Source organism: Pantherophis guttatus, chromosome 3 (genome assembly GCF_059756535.1).
Source record: "Pantherophis guttatus breed Tessera chromosome 3, ASM5975653v1, whole genome shotgun sequence".
Taxonomy (NCBI): domain Eukaryota; kingdom Metazoa; phylum Chordata; class Lepidosauria; order Squamata; family Colubridae; genus Pantherophis; species Pantherophis guttatus.
Genome location: NC_142065.1, coordinates 125361866 through 125376843, shown reverse-complemented (window position 1 = coordinate 125376843; position 14978 = coordinate 125361866).

Genomic DNA, 14978 nt, shown 5'->3' with positions numbered 1-14978 from the left:
AACAGCACATTTACAGTATATATGAGAAAGTTTGCCAAGCATTTAAAAAAGGTATGTGAAAATCTATATTAAAGCCCATCTATCTCCTGAGCCTTATTAGATATTACATCAAATATGTGGCTTGTAGGCAGACAGGATTGTATACATTTATGCTGTAGTTTGTTTCTTTACTTTATCCATATTACAGAAGCTTTTCTACTGAGGGTTGGGTTGAGGGTTTTTTTCCCCTAAAGGCAGGATTTGCAGTTGCTTAAATTTAAAGGATTAAACTAATAAAGCAACAAAATGTAGCCAAGCATCTCGAATCTCCTTTTTAACTGAGAAAATTCTAGCCCTCATTGTTGCAAAGATATTCGGAGGCCACAGGATTGCTGAAGATTTTCACAGTCATATTTAATACTTCTGAGCAGACTTAAGGACTGAAAAATAGATGGAGCAATATCAGGCATGTAAGAAAGGTGGAAACTACAGATATTGTAAAGACATTTGTTATTGTTGCTTTTTAACTATGATATCTTTATTTTAAGGCATTTCAGTTTTCATCAATACCCAGCCTCAAAAGAAAATAAACTTTCAGTAATCATGACCAGAGGAGATTTAGAAGGCTACAAAAAGAAAAGTTGTTACCTATCCCTTTGGTTACGTTTCAACACCTTGCTTAGAATATAATCATATAAAAGCCAACAGAAAGTGAAGACAAAACTGATGAACCTAACAATTAGAGAATGCATAATTCATATACTACTCATAAATAGAATTATAAATATTAAAGCCACATTCAGCTAAATATTACTATGAATTGGCTTTCCATAGCACATACATTGCAAAACATGTCAGAAAATCTTTTAAACAATGGAAGATACAGGAAGGATCCACCCATCCATCAAAACTTTATTTCAGCCATTGATCAGAAATCCAGTATAAGTAATAAAAATCTAATACATAATAAAACATTCAGTATTTTTCATATGCAAGCAAGGTTACCTCTGCAGATAGTTATTTGGTCTGATAGTATATCTGAATTGTTAAATAGCAAACATATTGTCTTTCTTACTTTATAGATAGTCCTCAACTTATGACCACAATTGAGCCTAAAATTTCTGTTGCTAAATGAGATATTTGTTAAGTGAGTTTTGTCCCATTTTACGACTTTTATGACTTTTCTTGCCACAGTTAAGTGAATCACTGCGGTTGTTAAGTTAGTAACATAATTGTTCAGTGAAACTGGTTTTCCCATTGACTTAGTTCTCAGAAGGTTGCAAAAAAGTGATCATATGACTGCGGGACATGGCAATTGTCATAAGTATGAACCATTTGCCAAACATCCTATTTTTGATCACACAACCAAGAGGTTGCTGTAATGGACGTTAAGTATGAAAACCGGTCATAAGTCACTTTTTTCAGTGTAACTTTGAATGCTCATTAAACTGTTGTAAATTGAGGATTAGTTATGTTGCTTCTTAGAAAAAACAACCTACTACCAAAATTCAGCCAAGTTTTTCATTGTTGATTTAAAGGCAATTCCTGTTTGATAGGAAGGCTAGAACAGAAGCAATGTATGAATAATATTTTTTTTAAAAAAATATTGTAAAGATCCATAGCAGATGAGGACATTCATATAATTGGGCATTTGTGACAGGGGCTAAGAGATCCAGTCCATTTTATATTTTTACATAGCAGCTTTGTAACAGGAAAGGCGAATATATGTGTCCCAGGAAAGGCAGCTTTATATTTTTAAGATGCTAAGAACAAAGTTCCCATTTCCCATTGCTTAAAAAATATATCATTTCTTGATTGTTCTTAATTTTTACTGTTGTACGTGTTCAGTGTTTCCAAGTGGTAGAAACTGATCCTTGCATGCAGATATTTGCTATTATGGTTTTCCATGTAGGAGGCTTCCCAGTCTTCTCATTTTGTGCCATGACAAATTTATAATCAAATTTATAATCTCAGCAGAAGATTATAGAGCCTGTCAGGAGTCCCATATTTTCCTCCTCCCCCCCCCCCCGTTTTTCCCTTTCTTTCCTCTGTCCTCTGTTCTAATTCCCTGTCTCAGTCCATTCTATTCTGCCTAGCAACTGTCTCCTAGCACTATTCGCTGGAAGTTTTCTACTGCTCAACATTTCATACTTCTGAAACTCTATTATGTAATATCCCTTATTCCTGCAAAGCTATCCTGCTATGAGAAGGGGGTTTCATTTTTTTAAAATTAAATAAACAATGCAGTGTGGGAAAGAACACTTAATTCTTTTCCAGCGATAGTGTTTTTCCAAAACTATACCACATAGGCATGCACATGTACCCTGAAGTTACTGTTAAGTCACATTGGCATAAACATTGCAGACGGAATCCAGATTTCTTAATTTTTCCATACTATGAATCCAGTAGCATATTAAAAGGAGGTTACATGCATCTGGAAAAAGGGCTAAGACACTGTCTTGATGTTACTTTTCTAAATTGAAATTAAAGTATTCTTGCCTGTTTTATGTGGCTCATGCAGGGCCGGATTTAGATGAAAAGAGGCCCTAGGCTATTCCACTTATGAGGCCCTTTCACCCATAGTGAAAGTGTAATTTTAATTTTGCTAACAATTTGAATGTAGGCCCCTCTTGATCTTGAGGCCCTAGGCTGAAGCCTAGTTAGCCTATAGGAAAATCCGGCCCTGGGCTCATGTGGCTCATGGACTACATGTGGTCTCAACCTTTTTTTTTGCCATCTAAGAACATACACTGAACCTCTGGGCAAATCGGTAGTGTCTCTCTCTCTCTCTCTCTCTCTCTCTCTCTCTCTCTCTCTCTCTCTCTCTCTCTCTCCCTCCCTCCCTCCCTCCCTCAAAAAATCCATCATCTCTTTAAAATATAAGATATTCTGTAGGTATCTCTGTCTATGCATATACAAATACATACCACACACACACACACATACTTATGCAGATACATACATACTAGCCTTTACGCTAGTATTTTGTTTGCATGTATGCGCTCCAGGTTTTGACACCTGTCTATAAGACCAGAACCCAGTCCATCCCTGCTGAGGTGATTGTGGTAGGGAGATCACTTTGCCTCTGAAGATGCCAGCCACAGCTGCTGGTGAAATGTGAAGAAACTCTGAAGCCCAACCTGCCCAATAAGTAGTTAAGGGGAAAATCCCCCATGACTCAATTGATGAGTGGAGACCACACAATCTGTTTGAGCCAACTTGATTGAACTGGAAAATAGACACCCCACATAATATAGAGGAATAATGCTGAGTAGTAATTACATTGATTTGTCAATCATAATTTTGATGGCATGTGTTACATTTTATGCTTACAATGAGAATATATAGTTAGTAAAGCAAAGCCCTGCAAGAGTCCACACCTGTGCTTAGTTACTTCCTGTTTTCCCATCAAAAATTCCATCCAGTACTATTTTGAAATAACTCATGAGCTAACCTCTGAAACTGTCCGAGCAAGATATTAGAGAGGGTAATTTGAATTCAGACACCTTGCTGGTTTGCAGGTATTAGTTCAATATTTATATTAGTCCTTCAGCAGTAGTACTATACTTAACCCATGATGACTTTGTCCTCCACCAAATTAATCCATCAGTTACTAGCCAGCACTTCATGAATCCCAGTGGTGATCATGGATTTAAATTTGTTATAGGGAAAGTGGCAGCGGCTAGAGAGAAATTACAAGACTGCCAAATAACTGCCAAGAATGTATATTGCTAAGAAGAAATTATTTTCGCTTTTATAATTTCTATTCCATCGGGTTCCCTGCTGTTGATTTTTGAGCGAGCCATTTAAGCCAAATTTTACAAAATTTGCACCTCCTCGTGTCCTTTGGGAGACAAGGGACATTGCTTACTGGACATCTCAGATGCAATGACAGTTGCAGGAACAGTAAATTCTTAGAGAGCATTTACCGTTGAACAAAAAGTCATCTTAACCCCAGCTAGCTGAAATCCAGCTAGCTTGCATTTCTGAATCTATTCCTATGTAAACATCTGACTCATCCACCCCCAGGTTTCAGGACTTGGCAGGGAATACCTTTCTGTAGTTGAGGAATTCTGCTGCTCTCATCATTTTGTGGTCATTTCAGGTCCTGTCCCTAGTTATTCTCTTGGAAATGTTGGAATCCTGCAATAGCTAAATGATGGCTAAGGTCAGGAGGGTCAGGGGGGGAAAGTGGAAAGCATAGATTTACTCATCCCGTTCTCTACACTGAATAATTTTTTCCACTTCTCTCCAAACACAGAGATAATTATCTATTACTAAGAATTTAAAACTTGTTTTCATTCAAAAAAAGAAAAAAATATTTTGCCGTAGTCAGGACACACATAGGAACTATTCCTCATTTAGAGAGGGAACTTTTAGCAACCTTTACAATTAGAGACAGCCTATCTATGCAGACAGTAGAAACAGTTACCTTAATAGTTCAGCAAAATATCAAGCATTGGTTCAGAGTAGCAAAAAGTGCAGCCTTGGGGCAAGGTCTGTTTAATAAGCTTAAGGATTCAATTCAGTGGCAGTCTTGCATAAATTCTCTCTCTCTCTCTCTCTCTCTCTCTCTCTCTCTCTCTCTCTCTCACACACACACACACACACACACACACACACACACACACACGGGCAATGCAGTCAGAAAATGGGCATTTGGGGATAATTAAAGGGATGAGGAGCTTGATCTTGAAGTCCTAATCTCATTATAGAAGAATGTCCTTGGTGCTCTCCAAGCCTGCTTGATTTCTTTTTTTTTTTATTATTATTTTTTATTTATTTATTTTTTAATTTGATTTATATGCCGCCCTTCTCCGGAGACTCAGGGCGGCTTACAGTGTGCTAAGCAATAGCCTTCATCCTTTTGTATATTTATACAAAGTCAGCTTATTGCCCCCATAACTGGGTCCTCAATTTACCTACCTTAGAAAGGATGGAAGGCTGAGTCAACCTTGAGCCTTGGCGAGATTCGAACCTGCAGTAATTGCAGGCAGCTGGTCTTAATAACAGGGTGCTTTAGACCACTGTACTACCAAGGCTCTTCTTGCAGATGTTTTATTACCCAAACTAGATAACATCATCAGGACTAGCACTGATTACTTTATATAGTTTGGTAACTAAATGTCTGCAAGACTGCTGCTCAGAGAGCACCAAGGATCCCTCATTTCAACCCTAAACTACAAATATTCTCCTTTATAGAAGATACTGCATGACAACACTGATCATCCTCCCAAGATAACGAATTACCCCCAATGATGTAAATGTGACCTTTGATGTGATTCCTTGAAAAGGAAGAACGAATTAAAGTATACTATAAACTAACAGAAGGGATGCTGATTGTTCCTCTAATGCATATTTTTTTCATCTCAAATAGCAGATAGATAGATAGATAGATAGATAGATAGATAGATAGATAGATAGATAGATACATACATACATACATACATATATACATACATACATTGTTATAGAGAGCACTTGTCTATAAAATTGCCAACAGTCAGACATGACTAAATGCTAAAAACAACAATAAATAAATAAATGATAGACATAGATGGATAGACAGATAAACTACCGATCTGATGCTTTACAATATCCCTTTTATATTATTGATGTTGAGTAGAATACCTTACTGCCCTACCTAATGTTGTTGCCAGTTTTTGGAGAGCAGCTTTCTAAAGAGCTGGAGATCATGTAACAAAGAGAACATGGAATTTACGAATTTAATATCTGTACAAAATTAGGATCTCTGCAAATGTATGTTATCAGCAAGGGAGCCGGAATTGAAATAGCTTCTCTTGAACAATAGTAACAGATATAGGGGTCCCCCTCCTCCCCATATCTGTAATTATTTCATCTTGTGTTCATTTAAAAATAATTGCATGGGTCAATATTTACTCTTTCACAGTTTTTATTTTGAGTTGCTTTCTTCTAACTTCCATCATCTCAAACATAACGGGTCATTAGAACAATAGAGACATCAAAATTATCCTATGCAGGTAATTTTATACTTCATACATCCATTTATCCATGCAGTTCATTAAAAGCTATCTTAGAGCAAATCTAAGAACATTTCAGGCATATTTCCAAAAATTTATCCCATCAAATGTACTAATACATTTTTATTTCATTACATGAAACAAGTACCATGTGTTGGGGTTTTTTTTTTTTTTTGGATCTTTTGATTAATTGAATGGAGCTGCCAGTTTTTCAGTTATTGCTGTAAAGTGTGCCACATTCACTCTGTCTGATTCCTAATTGCAAGATTCATACCCTATTTCCAGTTCTGCAATCCTTACGGCTGCTGCTGCTTACATGAACCTGCCATGTCCCTACATGTCCCTGCATCATTAACTCTATTGAATATAAATAATGCTTCAGTGCTTTGGTTCATTAGTTCACCGCATTTCATGCCAGCACAGTTACTATGACTAAAAAAACATCATCAGACTTAATATCATTAATAAATCATTTTATTTATATTCTTTCATATTTGTAGATTTAGGTTTATAACAGGAAGGAATTATAAGATCTGCCAGGTTCAAAATGAAATTCAAATATTACAATTCATCTCCCATACTGTTTTCATTTTCAATATTGCCCCATACTTTTTGGCAGGAGAAAGAAAAAGAAAGAAAGAAAGAAAGAAAGAAAGAAAGAAAGAAAGAAAGGGAAGGAAGGAAGGAAGGAAGGAAGGAAGGAAGGAAGGAAGGAAGGAAGGAAGGAAGGAAGGAAAGAAAGAAAGAAAGAAAGAAAGAAAGAAAGAAAGAAAGAAAGACAGGCAGAAAGAAAAGAGAAAGAAAGAAAGAAAGAAAGAAAGAAAGAAAGAAAGAAAGAAAGAAAGAAAGAAAGAAGAGAAAGAAGAGAAAGAAAGGAGGGAGGAAGGGGGGAGGGAGGGAGGGAAGCTTTAAGGTAGACTACTCTTCAAAATTTGAAAAACAGGTATTAATTTATCAGTTTTGTTTGAAGTCACATACTGGTCTGAATCCTTAATATTGTGTGATATTTATTTAGATCATTAAGATATGATCTATAAATGCTGCAATATAAAATTAAAAAGAATTAGAATGGGCATGAAGCCTGAATGGATGAAAAACCTCTTTAATATTGATTACTGAATTATTAGGACTTCTTTATAAGCATTATTTTGCCTTCTTAATGTGTTTCTAGATTGACTAGAAAAATTCACATAAAGACATAATATACATTATTAGAAAAATAAATTCAACCCAGTTATTTTTCTACTTACAACAATCTTAAACAAGACATATCTTCAGGGTTACGGAAAATAAGGAAATGACTTTCCCCTAAGTCAAGACAAGTACAAACTTAACAACTTTAACATTGTTTTATGAAAGGTCATAAAATGGGGCAAGATTCACAACTGTCTTGCTCAGCAGCAGAAATTTTGGGTTCAATTCTGATCATGGCTGGCTAGGAAAATCTGGGAGCTGAAGTTTACAAATTTTGAAGTTACTAAAATTGGACACTCCTGCCTTAGAAGGACTGAAGAAAAAGTCAATGTGGGTTTTCTGTAGCTGTGCATCAACCTAGAAATTCTACAACTGGTTGAAATAACATTGTCCACAAAACATAATTTCTCTGGCATAAACTGATACACTGCATATCTGCTTGAGAGATACTGGCTTTTCTGTAAAAATCATTTATACAAAAATCAAGCTATTGCCAGTTTTCTATTTATTTTGGATAAGACACTGTTTAATTTTTACTACAACACATTCTGCTTTATAGGGAAAGAAATCCAGCAGAATTAAGTATATGGCTTGCATCTATCACCTCTTAACTTTTGAGCTTTGGCCATGAAGAGAGAATAAACTTTCAAACCCAACATTCTGATGTTATTCTTTCCCTAGCAATAAATGAAATGTCTTGTAATTTATTTATTTCAATTGAGGCATTTTATCATAGAGTCAGACTCATAAATTCAGCGGTAGGCATTCCACTTCTCCGCAGAAGTAAAATACTGTGGTTTCTTAAAAGCCAATCCATTACATTTTCAAGATATTTAATAAACATTGCTATGATCATACATTTTCAAATATCATAAATCTTTTAAGCACTATAATAGACTCTGTGAAAATGAGACAGTAATGCAGGCTCTAGTTTCCCCCCATCCAGGGCCTTCCAGATGTCTTGGACTTAATCTATCATTTCCAAGCCAGGACATTCTTCATCTTTTGCTGGACTAGATAATCAACATATATGGAGGGATCCAGGTTGAAGAAGGCTGGGTAACAAGGAAGTCAGAAATCCTGAACATAAGCAAAATTTCATGACACACAAATACTAAGTGGCATAACATTTCACACTTTGTAAATCTGGTGCAGGAGAATGAGAGAAAAGTGAATTAATGTAGAAACTCATCATCTATATATGGGTTAATTCCAGTGGTGGAATTCAAATTTTTTTACTATCAGTTCTGTGGACGTGGCTTGGTGGGCATGGTGTGGCTTGGTGGGCATGGCAGGGGAAGGATACTGCAAAATCTCCATTCTCACCCCACTCTGGGGCCAGCCAGAGGCGGTATTTGCCGGTTCTCTGAACTACTCAAAATTTCATCTACCGGTTCTCCAGAACCTGTCAGAACCTGCTGAATAGCATTACATGTACTACGGCATTAACCTCCATCTATAGGTTAACTCCATGTACTACGTTGCTGTGTGAGCTACTATAAGCCAACAGCTTCTTAATGTATTCCCTTTGGTAATGTGTGGGCAGCTATATAATGAAGAAGGGAGTATAGTTTCCAGACTTGTTTCAGAACAGAATAGGAGCCATGGTTTCATGTGCTTCACACCTTCCTTTCTATGGCAGGTGAATCTCTTGTTTTCAATAGAACAGCTATAGGGATCTATAAGGAGGGCTAATATTAATTCAGGGTATCATGAATGGATCAATGGGCAGCTCAGCAGAACATGAGTCATTGATTCAATATCCTCCATGCAGGATCACATTCTGTCCTGGAAGAGAAAGTTGATCCGCTTCTCTTCCAGAACCTTTGATAAGTGTCAATATAATATCATTCTTTCTTTTCTACAGCAGTTATGCTTTCTAGCCTGACCACTTGGCTTGGGAACTTTTTAGAAGGCTTAGTAGATGACTGACCTTCAGCAACAAGGGACTGTAAATGAAATGAAATAAAGGCCAATTAAGCAGTAATATTTAGCCCCACAGAATTCTCATTAGCGTGCTATAAAAATAGCATTTCTTGCTTTCTGCTGGATGCATCTTGGCTCAGTTGCTTGAAGCCCAGGCGTCTTTCTATATTATACCTGCTCTATGTGTGTGGTTTCAATTGTACAAGAAGCTCTCTGGGATGCTGGCAGGGAGCCAATCTAAACATTACTTTCTCCTTTCTTAAGAAAAAAACCTCTTTTTTTAAAAAAAAATCTCCAAATAAAATTCTTGAAAGAGACAGCAGCAGCATCCAAATCAGGTCTCTTCAATAGGCTAAACTTATACAATTCACAATTTCTTTCCACATATTTGTTTAATAGTTGAATCCTTTTACTAATTAAAAGCTGGTCTACCTGAAGAAAAAAAAGGAACCTGACCCTGTTAATACCACAAGAAAATTCTAGTGTTGTAGGCTAGACTAGGTTGTTTAACAAAAATCCAGACAAAGGCAATGGCTAATCACTTTCATATTTTCTCTCTAAACTATTCTGAGTTGACAATAGCAACATATAACATTATAGTATGCAGTATGGAACTCAGAGTTGCCTAGAATTGTGGGGTGGATGGCAAATAAAATTAGCAATACTGATAGTAATGGTGAAACAATTAATTACCGGTAACTTAAAATATTAGCATAATTATTCTGTCAACTTTGAAGCTAGCCTGACTGAGGCTTCAGTATTGCCACAATGGTGCTAAGGGATAGGGAGGGGGGAACAGAGATAGCTGGGGTTTTGTAGCCAAAACAAAATAGTTTCCCCTGAGAACCAAGGATATTCCCACAGTTGGCTGAAGAGAGGAGGAGTAAAGTTTCCAAGCAACTGGACAGCACATTGATTGGACCATGTGACTGAATGTTTGGGAAAGGGGAGAAAACTTTTACTTTTAATTAGATGAAAACCATGGGAAACTTTAGAGTCAATTTTCAGCTGTGTGTGCCAATATGATATATCCAATAAACTTGTTCTTTGATAAAACTGCTTGCCTTGGAGTTCTGTTTGCTATGGTATATTACTTGGAACCCTGACATATGCTGTGTGGAGAAAGAGGGGAGACATCATGGTTAAGAGATAATGTTGTCAGGATGTTGCAAAGGGGAAGAGGGGTGAAAAAACAGAGAATAAAATGGCTTCACATCTCCAGAATCACAAGAAAAGGTAGAGAATGAGGAGACAAGAAAAGATAGCAACCACATATATTTTCTCCGAGATTATCTGCCCCTAACTTTTCAGGCCATATGGCCATAGTAATTGAACCAACCACTTAGCTGTTATTCATGCTTTCCTGTTTCCTTCACCTTTCCCAGCATTAGATCCTTTTCCCGAGAGCTAAGTCTTTGCATAAGGTGCCAAAATATCTTAATTTGAGCCTGCTCATTTGAACCTCAAGGGACAACTTTGTGTTGATTTGTTCAATGATCTGTTGGTTCAGTTTTAATTTGTTTACCACATGTCTTTACATCAAAAACTAACAATTTGCTTTGATTAACATACAGAGGTAGTCCTCACATACTAAGGATAATTAGAACCGAGAACTCCATTGCTAAGCAATCAGTCATATGGCACATATGTCGACTAACAATGGCAGCTGCAGCAGTTCCAGTTGGCCTCATTTGGTGAAACCCACATGATTGCAGCATTTTACAGTCATATGATTACCATTTGCAACCTCCTCCCAGTTTCCCCATTGCCTTTATTTGCTAGAAGACAGCACTGAAGATTGCAGATAATGATGATGTGACTGCAGGACACTGGGAATGTTGTAATTGTGAGTTGGTTGCCAAATACCCTAATTGTGATCACATGACCTTGGGGACACTGCAATGGCTGCAATTAAGAAGACCTATCATAGGACTTCCTGTTTGCTGCTGGCCGCCGCCAGACGTTCCTTTGGGATCGTCAGCTTCCACTGCCTGTCAGAGCCGCCTTCACAACGGAACGGCGGCTCGAAAAAACTCCGTTCCCATGAGGAAACGGAGATAGAGCCGGCAGGGGTGGGTAGAACTCTCTGCAGAGTCCCAAAAGTTTTTCTTTTACTTTTGGGATGGAGCGGATGAGATGCCCCATATCCCCAGCCGTTGCTCCGGGCTTTGGGAGACCTCTGCTAATGCAGAGCCAGGCATCAAAAGCAAGCTTGCGAATTTGACAGATTACTCAAAGAAAATGTGAGCTGGACCTGTAATACTGAAGCGCAAGTATTTTACTTATCTTTTAAAAATTACTTAAGAGAATAGAGGAAGAGAAAGAGGAAAAAAGTTTCTTTTTAAAATGGCGTCTGCCGTGGCTGGAGAAGAGTTTGAGAGGGAAAGTTCTTCCGTTTTTTATTATTACAATGTAGCGGAATAAATACCACTGGCTACATTTGTAGACAAAACTCCGCTCCTGTTTTTGTTTTTCTCTTTTTTCCCTGGAGGCTTGAGTGTTGCTGGCTGGAAGTCTTTTGTCTTGTTTTTTTTTTTCTTCTTCTAACAAAGCCTGCTTAGGCGGAAACATGGCACTGAGGTTTGTGAAGTCAGACAAACAAATAGGTGGGGGGGATTCCCCCACTAAGAATTTAAAGCAACATGTTTTAACTCTTCAGTCCCAGAAACCTGATTTTAATATAATAGAATTTCTCTTAGAGGAGATTGAAAGAAGGGATGAGATTGTGAATCAGCAACTTGAAAAATTTAAGCAGGAAATTAAGGAATTGGTGAAATCCAAGTTTGACTTTTTGCAGCAAAAAATTTTAAAATTGCCAGAATTCATGATTCGGTTGGATACAAATACTAATTTACTAGAGTCAAAAATGGATGAAATTCAAGATAAATTGGACAATAGAATTCAAAAAATTGAAAATGATTTGTTAAATATTCAGGATTATAGTTCAGAAGAAAAATTTAAAATGGATGCTGACCAAAAGTCTGGTAATGTAGAATATCTGGAACAGAGGATTCAAAAAGAGGTTCTAAAGATACAATATAATTTCACAGAATATGCAATAAGACTTAGAGGTTTGCAGGAAAATAACAGAGATGACTTAAGGAAAATATCTTCTGAATTTCTAGCTGGGATTTTAAAGATTCAACCTGAGGAAGTGTTTTGTAGGATTGACAGAGCTTATCGAATAAACTCTTGGACTGCCAAGCAAAGGCAATTGCCTAGAGATGTGGTAATCTATTTTTCAGATAAAGAAATTAGGAATAAAATTGTGCAAAATTCCTTCAATTCTAATTTGCAATTGTATGGAAGAAAGATTTGGATTTACAAGGAACTCCCACCTAAGATACTAATGGAAAGGAAGAAATTTGGCTTTCTGGTGTCTGAGTTAAAAAGGAGAAATATTCAATTCCGGTGGGACGTCCCAGTTGGTATTATATTGAGATATCAAGGAGAAAGATACCAGTTAAATACTGTTGAAAGGGCGGAAGAATTTTATCAAAATAGGTTGAAAATGAATTTAACGTCTTCAGATATAATACAGGATAAGCAGAAGGAGCTGGAACTAAAGACAGAGACTGTACCAGATAAATTGCCTTTGGATTTATCGGATACCCCAGCTGGATTATCTACAAATTTGAGAGAAGTGCCATCTGATTTTAATGTGATGACTTATCAAGGCAAGGACAAGCATGGAAACCAATTAGAGGATATACAAGGGATAAAAAAGAAATGCGAGACACAAAAAATTAGGATGGAGGTCAAACCCACAAAAAGAAAACAAAAAAAGAAATAGGTTGTACAAAAATAGAAATTTCTAACCCAAGCAACAGTGAAGCCAGTGATTTTAAAATATGAATGATTATGTGAAAACATAGAGGAGGCGACATATTGGTCAATATCATCCTGAGGATAGTGGCAGATCTCTGCATTGCCGTAATTTTGGGACATGGAAAGAGCCTCAAATTGATGGTTTTGAATTATCTACTTTGAAACTTCTTTTTGTGTTGATAAATATATTATAATTATCTTGAATTATAAGGCAAGAGAATCACATTGGGACATGCAGAAGATCGGGTTGTTACCCAATACGATGATGGAAATTAATAATCCTGATGAAACCCACAATTATTATTATACGGAATACAATTATAATGTCACTCGGGTGGTTGTTTTTACTTTTATATATATAAGAAGATGTTTACTACTGATGGGGGCAGATATGATTGGAGATCTTGAATAAACTGTTGCATCCGCAAGCTATGTCACCCTATTATGGATGTTGGTTTTAACAATCCAGTGGAAAGACTTCAAGAAGATATTATATGGACTATAAATTTAAAGTTATTGTCTTTTCTTTTTTTATTTAGATATAATGGAATATATACATATATATATTTTTAAGTAGTGTGGGCAGTGAATTAAAGATATCAAGAATTGTTGTGTATGGTAAATTTGTAAGACAGTGGGTGAATAAGCTAGCTACAGACTGATTAGTTTAAGAAAAGGGATTTTTAAGTGATACATTTAGGGGAGTGGAGGAAATGGATAGAGTGGAATAAATGTTAAATTAGATTTTATGGGGAGCCCGCTTTGAAATGTTATTAAAGTAGGACTTATTGTATAGTTTTAAAGTGGAAGGTGGTTTTGAATTGTTGCAACAATGCATAGATATAAAACACTATTATGCTAAATTAGAGTTATTTTATAATAGTTATAGTATAATGTGTTTGTTTTTTTTTTCTTTTTTTTTTTTTTTCTTTTCTCTTCTTCTTTTCTGAAATGTATGGATAAAGGGGGATTTATAATACTTTTAGTAAGTAAAGGTCAGTATTTTGAGGAGGGAGTAAGTAATCTGTTATGAATTAGGGTTTTTTTTTGTTACGAAGAAGTCACAGGGGGGGAAGGGTGGGGAGGGGGGGTTAGGGAGGGGGGGAGGGGGGGAAAAAGGGGGAAAAATTTGTATTTGAAAACCTTTTCAATAAAAAAAAAAAAAAAAAAAAAGAAGACCTATCATAACTACTTCTCATTCAACACCATCATAACTTTTTCATGGTCACTGAATTAGGGGATGTTAAACAAGGGGTGCTTGTAAATATTTCGTGGAATGGGATTTTTAATGCGAGTATAATGGACAAAACTTTCATTTCTGTAGTTGGGAACAACTGACATCTCACATGTGACCAGCTATTATCAGATATTGGAAACCCATTGATACTGACCATCAATAACAAAGTTCGGTTTCTCTCAGAAATATCCATGTGTTAGTTGTATATCCACAGACTATATATAGTCTATGGATATACAACTATGCATAGGTGCATAGTTGTATATCCATAGATTGTAGATGTTTATGTGTTAATGAAGTTCAGTATTCTTATCTGTTATTTTAGTTGATATTAAATTTATAGCTGATATACTCCTTAGTAAAAATAAAAAAAAAATCATTGATCTGAGATCTCTTTGAAAATTCCTATCATGATCTCATTATGAATTTTAGATGATTGCAAATTTCATTGCCAACATTTTATTTGTGCTAATACTTTTGGAAAACCTGAAAGACCAGGTTAGGGACAGATAGGTCACAATGGAAAAAATCTATGTGATTGCTAAAAGTTGACAATGACTTGATGGCACATAATGAATAAATCTATCTATCTATCTATCTATCTATCTATCTATCTATCTATCTATCTATCATCTATCTATCAAATAAGAATTATCCCAGAATTGCTGTTCTACAAAGCAAATATTAATCAAAAATAAATATGGAACCAAAAGAATTATAAAATTTAGGCAAAAGTAAGAAAGTTCACTTCTTTAAAAAGATGTATATATATTTTATTGGGCTTGCCTATTTCCAATAAAGTGGTCTTATTT